The sequence below is a fragment of the Mustela lutreola genome, chromosome 7 (genome assembly GCF_030435805.1).
Source record: "Mustela lutreola isolate mMusLut2 chromosome 7, mMusLut2.pri, whole genome shotgun sequence".
In the NCBI taxonomy this organism is placed as follows: Eukaryota; Metazoa; Chordata; class Mammalia; order Carnivora; family Mustelidae; genus Mustela; species Mustela lutreola.
The window spans coordinates 85,453,834-85,469,656 of record NC_081296.1 but is presented as its reverse complement, the minus strand read 5'-3'; the positions used below and the strand labels follow the sequence as shown (position 1 = coordinate 85,469,656).

Here is a 15,823-nt window from a genome sequence, read left to right as displayed (position 1 = left end):
TTCCTCTGGCCGCAGACAGTATACTTCATTAATGGAAAAACTGTGTGCCCTGAAATGATCCATCGTGCTTATGGCTGAGATTCAGTTCATAGTTTGATTCATCATTCACACTAAACTCTGTCCTCCCACTGACATCCCTTAAAAAGAAAATGTTTTAATTTCCATTTGGTGCTTTCTTGTTTACTCCTGTTTTCCAGAACCTGGAAAAATAAAAGTTACTGGTGTCCCACAGCGGTTCAAATAGGAAATTGTGAGAGATAAGTATCTTGCTCAAAATCACATAAATTAATTGGTGCCAGCCAGGATTCAAATCCTGTTTTTGTTCTACCATAATTCTCAAAATATGTGCATGATAAATTAGTCCCATCATACAAAAAAGAAAAAAAAAACAACTATGCTCAAATAAATTTGGGGATCTCAATATACCATTAAATCCTCCTAGAAATTTGGATTATAGGGGTGCCTGGGTGGCTCAGTGGGTTAAGTTTCTGCCTTCAGCTTAGGTCATGATCTCAGCATCCTGGGATCGAGCCTCACTCAGGCTCTCTGCTTGGGCAGGGAGCCTGCTTTCCCCTCTCTCCCTGCCTGCCTCTCTGCATGCTTGTGATCTCTGTGTGTCAAATGAATATTTTTTTAAAAAGAGAAATTAGGATTATATATTTGTGTACTAAAAGCTCTGAGAGGTCCAGGATTTGAAGGGAGAAAATTTTGTTTATTTATTTGTCCATTCATTTAACAAATACATATTGAACCCTGACTGAGTTCAGGGCATTCTAGGCAGAAGAAAGAATATATAGAAAGACCCCAGGGCAAGAAAAAAACAAAGGGCTTGTTTGAAGAAATTATATTAGGCTGATATGGCTGTGATGCCATGAGAGCCATAAGGGATGAAGGTACAGGGACCAGGAAGGGCCAGAGTGCATAGGAGTTCATGGGCTAACAAAAGAAATTTGAATTTTTATTCCCAACACAATCAGAAGTCCCTGTTAGCCCAACATTAAACTTAGTTGGTCACAATCCTCTTTATTTATGTAATATTTTAATAAACATGTGCTGCTTTACACTTTGGTGACCCCCTTTCACTGCTGAAAATGGATAGTGACCGAGATGAGCTCTTCCAGGTTTGAGACCATCTCATAGTCATTGTGAACCCAGCACCTAGCACAGACCCTTCATGAGTAATTACTCAATAAATGATATGTGGAGTGAATTAAAAGCCTGAAAGGATGGAAAGCTATGCCATTTATAATTGTTTCAAAGAACTTGAAATGTTTTATCCAAACATCTAGAAAATTTATGTTCAGAAAATAAGACACAAGCTTTAAATGTTTTCATTGGTATGAGAAAATGAATTAGACTTACCTTTTAAGGCTCCAGAAGGTGGAACCAGGAGCCATGAATAGTAGTTTCAGAAAATCAGGCAATAAAATAGATTTGTCATGAGGTAGGAAATTTCTTATCATTTGTTCTCAAGCAGAGATTGTAAAGCAAATATGGCAAATATCATAGGAAGAAATTACTCTTCTGTTAAGGGCTGAAGTACATATTTTAAAAGCCTCTTTCTACCCTAATATTGTAGGATTCCTTAGAATTGAAGGAAGGAAAATGATTAGGTGAAGAAGTAGGTGTAACTGGAAAGAACTTTTGTACAACAAAAAAATTTTTAATTTTGCGATTAAATTGCAGAATAAGGAGAATTATTTAAAAGAATGGGAAGCAAAGAAACTTTCAATAAAAGATGTCAGTATAAAGATATTCTTATTATACCCTCATTCTGACACTAATATAGAATTTAAAAGAGAATAAGAACTAAAAAAAATTTCATCACCAAGAAAGTCTGTAAAACTCCCAGAACTCAGGTCAAAACCTGCAAAATCTATCACTAAAACTAAAGAAGCTCCCTAATAATTCATAGCATTTTTCAAATTTTTTGTAATACACAAGAAAGCCCTAATAATATAAAATTTAAAAGGTAAAGATTGGGTTTGTGAAAAGGTGGGGGGAGGGCTTCTATTTTTCACTTTGTACCTTTCCCTACTCTCTGAACTTTTTAAGGTAAAGATGTATACATTTTACATTTTAAAAACAATTTCAAAAGAATAAAAGTGATGGAAGTAAATTTGTTTTGAATATTTTCAAGGAGACATAACTTTAGAGATATAAATCTGAGAATATGAACAAATTAGGAGCTCCCTGAAGGAAAAGCAAAAGGTTAGCCAATGTAAAATGTGTTTTTACCTCTACACCCTCCAATCTTATAAAAAAACAAGTTCATAGAAACCTGAACTTCCAATATAATTGAAAAAAAATTGATTCACACCACTCTGTAGAGGCACCTGGCAGCTAATCAAAAATAACATGTACTCATTAATAAAAGTACAGTCTTCTCAACAATAAACACAAGTCTGTGTACACAGTTGTAGGCATAGTCTGAGATTCTAATCTAATTATATCCTCTTTTAAGCCTCTAGAGTTTAGGTATGCAGGCTATAGGCAGTGCCTTAATGTGCTAATTTCAATGGAAAAAAATATAAGTGAGTGGGAAGAAATTTTCCCCAAATTCCAAGGTTCAAGTAGATTCACTGAAGAATACATTTTGTCTTATGTGAAATTTATTATGTTGGAAATATCCTGAATGCTAAGCCATGTTTTAAAGGGAAAATTGCTTTTAATGCCAGTTATAAGAATTGACCTGGAGCTTTACAGAAGTAATTCCATTTGCCTTTCTTTTTTAAGAAATCTACATTCCACCCAAAGCATCTGTAGGCTACAGAATATTATCAGACAACTAATACATCCCAATCAGACTGAATTTATTTATAGACAACGTTCTTTTTGCAATGTTAGATGCCTCATTAACTTGATTCAGCTTGTGCATAGCAAAAATATTCCCTCCCTCTTCAGATTTTTGATAGAGTGAATTATAATTTCTTGTCTAACTCATTATAAACCTTTAGTTTGGAGGACATTTCAGAAATGTGTAGTGCCACTTATGTGAATCCTGGATCACTTGTCCTGGATTAATTATGTGCTTTATTTATTTTTCTTTGGGAGGAAGATGAAGTGGCCTAGCGACCATTCTTACTTTTTACTTTGCAAGGAAAATAAGTTAAAATTTAATTTTGCAATAAGCCTCCTCCCAGGAAAAAAAAAAAAAAACTTGTGTTTGAGTAGATACTATCATATACATTATTATCAAGTTAGTGGTATAAAGATAGGACAGTTGAGTTGGGGTTCTAAATCTCCTAGAGCCTTAATAATTCAACTCACTTTTTAGATATGTTCACCTGAGAACAAAACTAAGGAGATACTGTGAAAAAACAGTGCATATAACTCCCACATTATGTTAAACATCTTAAGAATTTGAAATTTCCTTTTGAATATCACTATGTTCTTTTAATTGGCTTGCATTTTGATAAGCATGGGGGAAAAGGATTTTTCTTTCTGAGTGTTCCACTACAATTATTTCAGACTTATCATTTTTAAACCAGATATAATAGGGTAAATTGAGCTCAGAAAAAAGATAATAATTTAAAAACTAACATATTTCCCTTAAAGTCAACCTTTCATGCTCTCAGTGAATTTTCACACAATTAAATAAGAATATTTAATGTTTGGTATAAAGTGGCCACCAGTTTTACTGGGAAATATTTCCACATTTTTTTTAATAAGATGGTAATTTTGTGAAGAAGAAAAAACAATTTTCTCAAATTATTCCTGCAAAGTTATTAATCTATATGATTTTTATTAACCTGTTCTATTTGCTAGAATGTGGAATATCCAATATATATTGTTTTCTTTGTCCAACAGATAACAAAGAACATTGTTCTCTCGTAGTTATCTTGTAGCTCTGATACATTCACAATTGTTTTAATCAAAATTGGTCATGTAACTTCAATAACGAGAGGTAGTTTCACTGCTGAATCTCAATACTTGAAAATATGTAGCCGAAATAGGAATACCTCAAGCAAGTTTTAGGACTTCTATTTTTAGTTAAGGAAAAATGTAGAAATTCTTTCCATCCTGCAAAGCAGGCTTTTTTGTTTTGTTTTGTTTTGCTTTTATCACTTATTATGTGTCTTCTAAGTGAGCTATTTAGCAGAAAGGATTAGAAGGAAATCTCTAAATAGGGACGCCTGGGTGGCTCAGTTGGTTAAGCTGCTGCCTTTGGCTCAGGTCATGATCCCAGTGTCCTGGGATCAAGTCCCACATCGGGCTCCTTGCTCAGAGGGAGCCTGCTTCTTCGTCTGCCTCTGCCTGCCACTCTGTCTGCCTGAGTTCACTCTGACAAACAAATAAATAAAATCTTTAAAAAAAAAAAAAAAGGAAATCTCTAAATATGAAATCCCCTATGTGATTGGAAAAGAAAAACATTCTTATAATGTTTTTAAAGGAACCCCTACCCAGTGTTTTGCCATCAAAGACCATGACACTAACTAGAAAGTTTTCTCCCCTTCTAGACCACGAACAGTCCTGGATCCATATAGTTTGATAAGAATTCTGATTCTCACAAAAAAAAAAACTGGGATTTTATGCAGAACAATATGACCTACATCCATCAGATGGAATACTGCTCTTTCTGATGGGAATAAGACTGGAGAGTTGAAAGTTAAAGTTAAGATGGAATTCCTAAACCCTTGAAATTGGTCTAGTTTGTCAAATATACACCAGATAGTATGGATCATGGTTGAAGCATATATGACTGGCCAGTTGATGAGCAGTCTTTTTTCAGAATATGTAAATGGAAGTTATTTGTAACCCAATATTTTGGTCCCAGAGAAACTCTGAGTTTACCTATTAGGCTTTGAGACTTCAGGGTACATATGGTAAGCCCAAACTAGCCACCATCTTCTATTCTGATCACAGTTAAAGTCAGCTGTGGGAGGCTGCCGCCCTTGAATGGTTTATAATCAGCTTGAGACATGAAACTGACTCACTTCTGGAAGTGTGGGGGCTGTTCTTTCACTCTTTTCAGTACATGAATGCCACCATAAAATAAGATTAAATGCCCTGGGGTTTCCCCCGCTGCTTCTCTTCCCTATTTGTTAACTTTTCATGGTATGTGGGCTCATACTGTATTTATATTTTCTCAGCTTCAAATTATCTCACTCACAATTTTGCATTGGGCAGCCTGCTTTGCTACACTTCTAGAATAGGATATATTTTCCTATTATGCTATATTTTTATCACATTATTTTAAAGAGGTGAATACTTTAAAGATAAGTAGATATAATACTTAAACTCATTAAAGTTTAATATCTGTCTTGGTGCCCCACTCCTTTCAATGTCATCTCTTGGGAGATTACTTGTGAGCTTCTTTCACACTGTCTAAAGGTAGCTGTAAACTTGTCCTCTAAATTAGGGAATCACACTGCAATTAAAGACTTTCTTCCTAAAGCTTCTAAACTTCAAGCTATAGTGTTTTATTTCCTTCTTTTAAAAGTATATTGCCTTCGAAATTATGGACATATCTTCTAAGATCTTATAGGTATTTACCTCCATTTATTTTGTTATTCCCTTGAGTTTTTGAAAAATCTTGTAAAATCTCTCCCACTTAAGTTATTCCTGCCATAAACTTCAAATAATCTTCCTAGCAATTTCACAAAGGTAAAAATCTGGTATGACTGTATTAGTCAGGAAATTATGCCATAAAGACTGTTAACTTATATCCATAAACTAGAAGAATAACGGTTAGGGGTACCATGGAACAGAATAATATATAGAAAGAGAAATAAAAAGATACATTTTAAAACCTTTCTCTATCATGGACACAGACATAGGCAAACTCTTTGAAACCCCCAGTATGCTTAGCATAGAATTATTGCCAAGGAGTGTTAGCCATATATTAATGAACACCTCTGTTGGCCCCACACTGACTAAGGTGCTGTTACTTCTTACTATGGTGGAAAAAGATAACAGGCTTTCTCTGAGTTCCAAGTTCTCTTGCTATTGGTGTAGTATCTCTTCCCCTGACCTGGCCTAGATTAATTGTCCCATGTGGATAGCTGCCTTCTGCATGTTTTTCAGTTTGTAATAGTCATTCATCTCTGACAATTTTTTGTTCCTTCTTCAATATCATCCTTGACATTCTCCCTCATTTTTGACAGTGTATTTATCCTCATTATACTACATTACCACATTACCAACCTCCATCTGAGGTCTTTGATCACATAATTTTAATCTCATACCACTGATCATCCAACATCTACAGTACATTCAAAATGTATGTTCCATTTTGTAAATTGCAACTGCATAAAAGCATTAAAGCATGACATTTAAGAGACATGAAACAATCAACAAATTGATTTTTACCTTGGGTATTAACATAAATGCATGAATCTGGAGTCTCTGTTTCTTACCTTGAAAATAATTGAGACTCAATTTAAAAAATTTTTAAACCCTCACAATTCCAATTTTGCTAAATTGGGAGACACTTATAATCTCGAGTTTCCAAATTGATGAGCAAGATCCCAAAGCCATGTGAGATAAAACAGAAACGAAAAGTTATGGGATGGCATGTATGGGTGGCTCAGTGGGTTAAATGTCTGGCTCTTGACTTCGGCTCAATCATGATCTCGGGGTCATGAAATCAAGTCCAGGGTGCAGTTCCGCCCTAAGCTGGGAGACTGCTGGAGAGTCTCTCTCTCCCTCTAACCCTCCCTCCTGCTCTCTTTTTCTCTAAAATAAATAAAATCTATTTTTAAAAATTTTAAAAAATTGTTAAAAGTTATGGAATCTTAGTAGGAAGAACACCCTGTAACATCAAATCTCAAAAAGTTCTACCAAAAAATACAAGCCCTGAAGGAAAGAGATATGCATTGAAATGCGAAAACCATACTCCTATTGTTGTGGGTGCATGTACTGAGGTGAGCAGGACTGTGTCAGCAATAACATTACTGACCCAGTCTGAACAGAGGAAGCAGGAAGATACAAAGAGTAATACAAACACTGCACATGTTCTGGAAATGTCTTTTCCTGGCATTTGAGTAGAAAAGACTTTGGGTTGTGAAAATTTAGCACACTTACAAATCTATTCAGACTGTTCCCCCAGCCTAAGAATCTTCTGCAAATAATTGAGGAAATACAGAATCAGTCAGTGATGAATAATAAAAAATAAATAGCACAAACATTAAAAGAAGAAAAAAGTACAACATAGGCAACAAAGAGAATACCCAGCAGGAAAAAAAAAATGCAGAAAAAATACAACTGTAGCAAATTATTTCAGCAAGAATTTTGAAAACATAGCAAACTCTCCTCTGAAGGAAGATAGAAATACAGGACTCAAAGAAGAGATGGCAAAACAATAGGAGGAAATAAATTATAAGCAGAAAGTATTTGAAAAAGAATTAGAAGAATAAAACTGTCACTGTTAAAGACAGAACTTAGATGACTACAGGGATTTATACTTCTACTGTCATGGAGGAAATAGTACGGGACTTACCACCTATTATTACCAAATAGAAAAATAGGAAAATACAAATAAAGTGCTTTAAGACATTGTACAACAGGCATCATGTGACTCTGATCACTAAGAGAAGAAAAAAAAAATAGGTGAACTTTATAATCAAACTAGATTTCTGCTTGGAAGAACTTTCTGGACCATACTGGAAGGAGGTAGATCCCAAGTAGAACTCAGTCATACAAGAGTAATTTGAGACAAAGACAACAGGGAGTGTGTATCAAACAATTCCCAGAAATTTCAAAAGGGTGGGAAAAGTTTAAGTTCCCAAAAGTCAGAGTGTAGATTCCTCATTCACTGAAGACCTACCTAGAGTATTCAATAGAGACACCAAGAGAGCTAAACTAGGCCAAATGTAAAGACTGTCCCAATCTGCTCTACCACAGCTTCAAAGAAAGTCCTAATGGGATAAAACTTAACTGCCTGGCAGAACAAAATTATATGACAGCTAGCAGTTTGAAGGAAAACTTTTAAAAATTCAACACTCAGCAACATGAAGTTTATAATGTATAGTATTCAATAAAATATTGTTACATGTGTGAGAAAGCAAGAAAATTAAATCCATAACTAAAAGAAAAATCAGCACAAGACCACAAGTGACAAAGATGAAAAGAATTAGAATAAACCAACCTTCAATTCCTATATTCAGGAATTTAAAGAGTAACATGAACATAATGAGGAAAAACATGAACATGAAATACATAACAAAAATATAAAACACAAGAGAAATAAATACAGTATATGAAAAGATAAATTCACTAGATGAAATGAACAATAGATTAGACATAAAATATTTTAGCTTCAATAACAGAAAATTGAATGATCAAGACAAATACTAAAAACTCATTTAAGATTTTAGGTAGAAGTAAAATGTATGGCAAAAATAGCAGTAAAAATGGTTAGAGGGAGGGGCATCTGGGTGGCTCAGTGGGTTAAAGCCTCTGCCTTCAGCTCAGGTCATGATCTCAGGGTCCTGGGATCGAGCCCTGCATTGGGCTCTCTGCTCAGCGGGGAGCTTGCTTCTTTCTCTCTCTGCCTGCCTCTGCCTACTTGTGATCTCTATCTGTCAAATAAATAAATAAAATCTTTTAAAAAAATGGTAGGAGGGAAATGGTATACTATTATTTGAAGGTATACTATGGTGAAAGTGTGTCAGTCAGAATGTAAACAGGAGAGAGAAACCACACAGCAATTTGAACAGGTTAGTATAATATAAAGAAAACATATTAAAATGAAAATAAAAACTTGAAATATAAACCAGAGAATGATAAAATTGGCTATCTATATATATATATACACAGAATGGAAAGAATCACATGGAAGGGATAAGGGATGGAATGAGACTGTTCTGAGCATGCCTTTTTAAATAGTTTCTATTGGGAAGTATTCATAATAAAAAAAAAACTTGAACAAAATCAACACTTAATAAGAATGAGGAGAAACACCTAAAACTAAATGGAAGAAAAAAAGAAAAAGAAAGGAAGGAAGGGAGGAAGAAAAAAGGAAAAAAAGAGAAAGAGGCCAACAGCATTGCAAATAAAGGACATAAATGCACTGAAGAAGGAAAAAATAATAATGCAAGTAAGTTTTGCATACAAAGCTTTGGTTGTATGGTGTCAATCTAAGGAAGAGAAAGAACTAACAAATTTTGAATACTTCTTAGTACACTTGTTATTCTATATATAGATAATCAAACAAATGAGTTGATATTGTTGTGAATTAGGGTTTTCCCTGTGGAAGAAGGGAGATACAAATATAAAAAAAAAGTATAGGTTTGGCTTGCAATTGCAGGAATCAATATGCACTCTTAATTTCATATATCCATACATACCATAGTTCTGTTGAAAGGGACTGCAGGCAATAGTACACCAAGAATGAGCACATCAGCTGCCACAAAAAAATCAAAAGTGAGTCAAGAAAAGTACAAAACGAGTCTAGAACATCTTATCGTATAAAGGGGCAGTATCTAAGAAAAGGATGAGGACAAATGCCAAGAAGATAGAGAAGCCAGAGCATAAGGTCTCCTGTTGGTCAACTCTGGGACAACTTGAGACTCAAAATAAATAAGGTAGTAATGGAGTATAACCCAATGATTAAAATAAAATCTGTAAGTCCACACTGATGAAAGATTATAAATAGAAGGAGGATGAATTTATAAACAGATGATAGGTGGAGAGATGGAGAGAGAGAAATGATGATAGGTAGATACATAGATACATAGAAACAGGCAGAAAGGAGAACATTTTCTCCATTATAGTAAGATGACACCACAAATACAGAGTGATAGAATTGGAAAATTGTTGTTTTGCAACCTTCATATTTAAGAGTAGTTCAAGTAAGAATCACCGATGGATGCTAAATTTAAAGGAAAATTATAACAAACAGCAGGATTTTTACATGATTCTTAAGTGCCTCCCTACAGAATTGCTTATTGGTTGCAAGAAGAGAATAGTAATCATGCAGAGGGGAAACAAAATTAGTATCAACAATATGGACCCATAAATATGATACCATGAAAAGGATATCTCTTCAGTTGTATTCTAGCCAGGTAGGCACAACTGGAGTCTAATAATAAAGAAAAATCAGTCAACTCTAAATTGAGGAACATTCTATAAAATAATTGGCCTTAAAATAGGTCGTTGATATGAAAGATTAAAAGAAAGTCTGGGGGTGCTTGGCTGGTTCAGTCAGTAGAGCATGTGTCTCTTGATCTTAGGGTTTTGAGTTTGAGCCTCACGTTGGGTGTAGAGATTACTTAAAAATAAAATATTTTTAAAATATATTAAAAATTATTTTTTAAAAAGACTTAGGAAGTTTTCAACTTAAAGTAAATAACAACAAAAAAGACATAGAAATTAAATATAATACATGATCCTAGAGTGTATGCTCTACCACTGTTAAGAAATAATATAAAAGGGGTGGCTGGCTGGCTGGCTCAGTTGGAAGAGCATATGACTCTTCATCTTGGAGTTGTGAGTTAAAGCCCTATGTTGGGGAGTGCCTGGGTGGCTCAGTGGGTTAAGTCCTCTGCCTTCAGCTCAGGTCATGATCCCAGGGTCCTGGGATAGAGCCCCACATTGGGCTCTCTGCTCAGCAGAGAGCCTGCTTCCTCCTCTCTCTCTGCCTGCCTCTCTGCCTAGTTGTGATCTCTGCCTGTCAAATAAATAAATAAAATCTTAAAAAAAAAAAAAAGCCCTATGTTGGGTGGAAAGATCACTAAAAAACAAAAAAAACAAAAAACAAACAAAAAAAAACTTTAAATAAAATACTGTAAAAGACATTATTGGGAACATTTTTTTAAAAGACATATGTCATTCTATCAAAGATAAGTTTCTTAAATTTGATAACTATACTTGGATTTCATAAGAGAAAATTTTTTTCTTAAGAAATGAACACTACTCAAGTTTTAAAAGAGGAAAGGGCTTAATATATACAACAAACTCTCAAATGAGTTAGAAAAATAAATCATACACATATATGAGAGAAAGAAATTATGCATGAGAGAGGTGATACAGCAAATGTGGTAAAATATTTAAAATTTTAAAATTATTAAATATGAAAAAATATCTAGACATTTTCAGTATTATTCTTATAATGTTTCTGTAAATTTAAAGTTTTTTCAAAAATTGGTTTAAGTATGTCATTTACAAGTATGTGGTGAATAGTATAGCAGTGAATGTAACAAATACTAAGATAGTAATATAAATTTAAAAATATAGCATGGAAGTTAAAATTGAGATATAGGGTACTTACATGAAATTCCTTATCTTTCTTAACAAGTATTTAATAAATTATTATATAAAGATGTAATGTGATGAAAGTCTGTTTGGTGAAGTGAAATAAAAAAATTCAAAAAAAATATTCAAAACTGGTAGAAAGGGATGCTATAGAGAGAGGTAGGAAAGAGACTTTAAATAAATAAAACATTAGCAATACCACACATACACACATACCTCTACTTAAATAGAAAGGTTTAAATATGTAGTACATTCAAAGTCTGCAAGTAAGCATCATTAGCGATAGCCAAATTACGGAATGAGCACAAATGTCCATCAACTGATGAATAGATAAAGAAAAGGTGGTATACATATACATTGGAGTATTACTCAGCCATCGAAAAGAATGAAATCTTGCCATTTGCAACCATGTGGATGGGGCTAGGGTGTATTATGCTAAGTGAAATGAGTCAGAGAAAGATAAATACCATATGATCTTACTCCTATGTGGAATTTAAGAAACAAAAGAGTTGAACATAAGGGAAGGGGAAAAAGAGAGGGAAGCAAACCATAAGAGACTCTTAACTATAGAGAACAAACTGAGGGTTGCTGAAGCGAGGTGAGTGGGGGAGTGGGCTAAATGGATGATGGGCATTAAGGAGGGCACTTGGTGTGATGAACACTGGGTGTTAAATGTAAGTGATGAGTCACTAAATTCTATTCCTTAAACCAATATTACACTATATGTTAACTAACTAGAATTTAAATAAAAATTTGAAGGAAAAAAAAAACCCAAAACAAAAACAAAGTCATCAAATAGTCACCATCAGGACTATAGATGCAGATAATGGTAAACATTCCATGACAAGAAAGTTACAAACAATGAGAAGTTATAAAGCAACTGAAGGAGAAGAACAGAAGAGACAGGAAAGACACATAGCATCATGAATCTTTTTAAAAGAAAGCCTGCCATGATAGACTCTGTCAGTGTAAGCTGCTTTCACATGCCCTTTACCCTTGGTGAGAGCTGATCTGACTGAACCAGACCTGCAGACCTCAAAGGTTCACTGGAAATAAAGACTGAAAGACAGTCTGTCTTGGTAGAATGCAGGAATGGGATCCAATAGAGTGATTAGTAAAGATTTGTCTATATAACCTTTTATTTTAGAATAGTTTTAGATTTACTGCAAAGTTTCAGAGGTAGTACAGATAACTAGCATATACTACATATTGTGTCTCCCATTATAAACATCTTATATTAGTATGGTACATATGTTGCAATTAATGAACAAACACTGATACGTTATTAGCTAAAACCCATATTTTATTCATATTTCCTTATTATTTGCCACAATTCCACCCAAGACATCACATTAGCTGTCAGGTCTCCTGAGCCTTCTCTTGGTTGTGGCAGTTACTCAGACGTTCCTTGTGTTTGATGATCATGCCAGATTGGAATACTGGTAAGGTATTTTATTCAAGCAGGGTTATGAGCTTTAGAGAGGAAGATTCAAGGCTAAAGTGCCATTCTTTTCATATATCATGAATACATATTATTGGTATGACTTGTCACTGTTTTTTGTTAACCTTGATCACCTGGCTCAGGCGGTATTGGTCAGGTTTCTCCACTGTAAAGTTACTCTTTTTCTCCAACTTTTCGTTCTGTACCCTTTGGAAGGAAGTCGCTATATGTAGCCCACACTGAAGGTGTAAGGAGTTATACTCCATCTTCTTGAGGGTAGAGTCTCTACATAAATCATTGGGAATTCTACTACATAGGAGATATGTCTATTCACCCCCATTCGTTTACTTACCAACCATTTATTTTTATCAGGATGGATTCATGGATACTTATCTTATACTTTGGATTATAATTCAATACTACTTTATTTTGATGCTCAAATCATTTCAGCTTTGGCCATCAGGAGCTATTTCAATTGGCTTCTGTATCCCTTTGACATACTGTATCCCTTTGACATTCTGTATCCCTTTGACATATCACTGTTGTGTGTGTTGAATACTTCCTTACTTTCTGACACTATAAGTTTCTCCAGGTTCATCTTGTATATTCCCTGCCATAGCCCTAGAATTAGCCTTTTCTCCAAGGAGCCCTAGTTCCTGTGATCAGAGAGTGGCTCTAGAAACCAAGATCTATGTATTAAGTGTGCTAAGTGTGCTTGTCACTATTGGTTGTCCTTGCTTCTAGGCCCTCTCATCTAATAGAGTAAGGAAATATATGGGTTTATATTAAGTTTTGTACATAAACATATCTATAAATATTTCTGTATGTATCCTTCTGACTCTGTATTAAGCCAAAATGAGTTTATGCTGATGTCTTCCACTCTATGTTATCAAACAGTTCATTCTAGCCTTTTCTTATTTGCCTGTATTCTCCAGTTCCAACAGTGAGAAACTGTTGGCTTCTACTATATGCCATCCATCTACCTAACTGTTCAATTTTAGTATATAGGCATAGTGGCTTCAGAATTGTTAGCTCATACCTTTATGGAAAACAAATATTAACTGAAGTTATAAATGTTTATGTGGAATCCCTTTGCTTTTGGTCTTACAGACTCCACTCATTTTCAAACTTACTAAGGCAGGACTTTTACTATCCATCCCTGCAGTGAGGTTGTTTTGTTAATGTCATACAGTTAGATTGTTTTGTGACAATATGCATTCCATTCTGAGATCTCCCAACCTTCTAAAAGATTTTTTTATTTGCATACATTAAAATTCATTCTAGTGCTATAAAAAGTCCTCTGGGTTTTGACAAAGGCAGAATGTTGTGTATCCATCATTCCTATATCATACATAAAACTTCTCTCCACAAACCCCTGCTTCTTGACCTGAACCAACCTGTCTGCAAATATTAATAGCCATACCCTTAAAAAATTATTATCCTTAAAAAGGTTCCTAAAGGGCATAATCCCCCCTACTTTTAATTTTCCACACTTCTCCTTGGCTTTTTTTTTTTTTTCCCTAATCCCTCAACCCCCACTCCCAGCTGCCTGCATTTCCTTAAGGAATGGGTTTTTTCCACCCCTCTCTTTCTCCCACACTGTAGGACTATATGAATAGTTCAGATGAACAGTTGAATTTTCCAGGAAATAACTTCACCAAGGTGTCCAATGATAGGTAAATATCCAATGATGATAACCCGAACACCAACAGTGGTAGTTCAGATGCAGATCAGAGAGACCTCACTGCTCTGATAGCCTGAAGAAAAAGAATAAAGAAAATCTTGTCACAGGGGAGGAGTGGCGGGGGGTGTGGGGGTGGGCAGAGGAGAACAAAACAAAACACCCAAATCTCTAAAAAAAACCGCTGCTGAATTATCTGCTAGTGCGAAGACTTCAGAAGGAGCTAACTGAGGTCATCCACATTCCTCCTCCCTACCGCCATCCTGGGGTCAAAGAGATAACATTTATGAATGGGAATTAGCTATATTTGGTCCACTAGGTTGTGTGCATGAAGGTGGTATGGTTTTTCTGGACATCACATTTTCATCCAATTATCTGTTTAAGCAACCAAAAGTTACTTTTCACACCAGAATCTATCGCTGAAACATCAATAGTCAAGGACCTGTCTAAATATCCTTAAAGACAACTGGAGTCCCACTTCGACAATTTCAAAGATTTTGCTGCTGGCTTGTTCCCTTTGGCAGTCTGCAGATATTCAAGTTGGAAGCATTGCTTCTCAGTATTTGATCAACAAAGCAGAATATGGCAAGATAATAGGCAACCTAATTCACATAATTTCTATGCAACGGGAAGGAATAGGGACACCTTCTTACTGTACTGCAAACTTTTTAATTTTATTTTTAAGTAATCTCTGCACACAACATGGGCTCAAAACTACAACCCTGAGATCAAGAGTTGCATGCTCTACTGACTGAGCCAGCCAGATGCCCCTGTGATGCAAATCTTTATAGCCTTTACAATATCAACTTCTGTTGTTGGGGAGGAAAAAATTTTCCTTCTACCATTCTAGGAGGTTTTTTTTGGTCTGGTTTAATAATCAAATTAACATAAAACATTAATGGGAGAAAAACAAATTTAATTATATACATATGGAGATCCCATAAAAATATGAAACATGGGGATAAGTCAGGCAGTTGAGGCTTATATGCCATCTTCACTAAAGGAATGTGATAGAGGCCATGGACTTCATAAGGGAGGAGGGTGATTCACAGGATAAGAAGTGCAGATGTTTAGGAATTGGATGCTTGTCCTCCCATACAGATGAGTCATTCAAATAAAAAAGTTCTTTCTTGTTTATAGCTCTTTCTCTGGGTTAGGACCCCTATATAAATTGTTTTAGGTAGTTAAAGGGAGAGGTAAAAATTTTTCTTGAGTTTGCTGTGTCTTGATTACCTTCAGCTCAAAATAGTCCACATGCCAAAGTAGCACATTTTGGGGAGAATTTTTCTGAACCCTCATAGTGTACATACTTCTTTTCTCTGCTTTTATCCCTTGAAGACTGAAATATTACCCAAAAGGATAAATATTATTAAGAGTAGAATTTTGTAGCTGTAGCTTTGCAAGTAGACATTTTAAACAGACTAGTCTTCAGTCTTTGGGATATTGACATGCATATTGTGGTATGCTAAGGATACTTGTCCTGAACTTTATCAATAATTATAGTG

The 15,823-nt window shown here is 34.9% G+C and overlaps 1 pseudogene; it reads left to right on the top strand.

The window, feature by feature from the left end:
- Window positions 1-14,248: 14,248 nt before the first annotated feature.
- Window positions 14,249-15,619, top strand: LOC131837212 (ubiquitin-conjugating enzyme E2 E3-like; annotated as a pseudogene).
- Window positions 15,620-15,823: the final 204 nt, after the last annotated feature.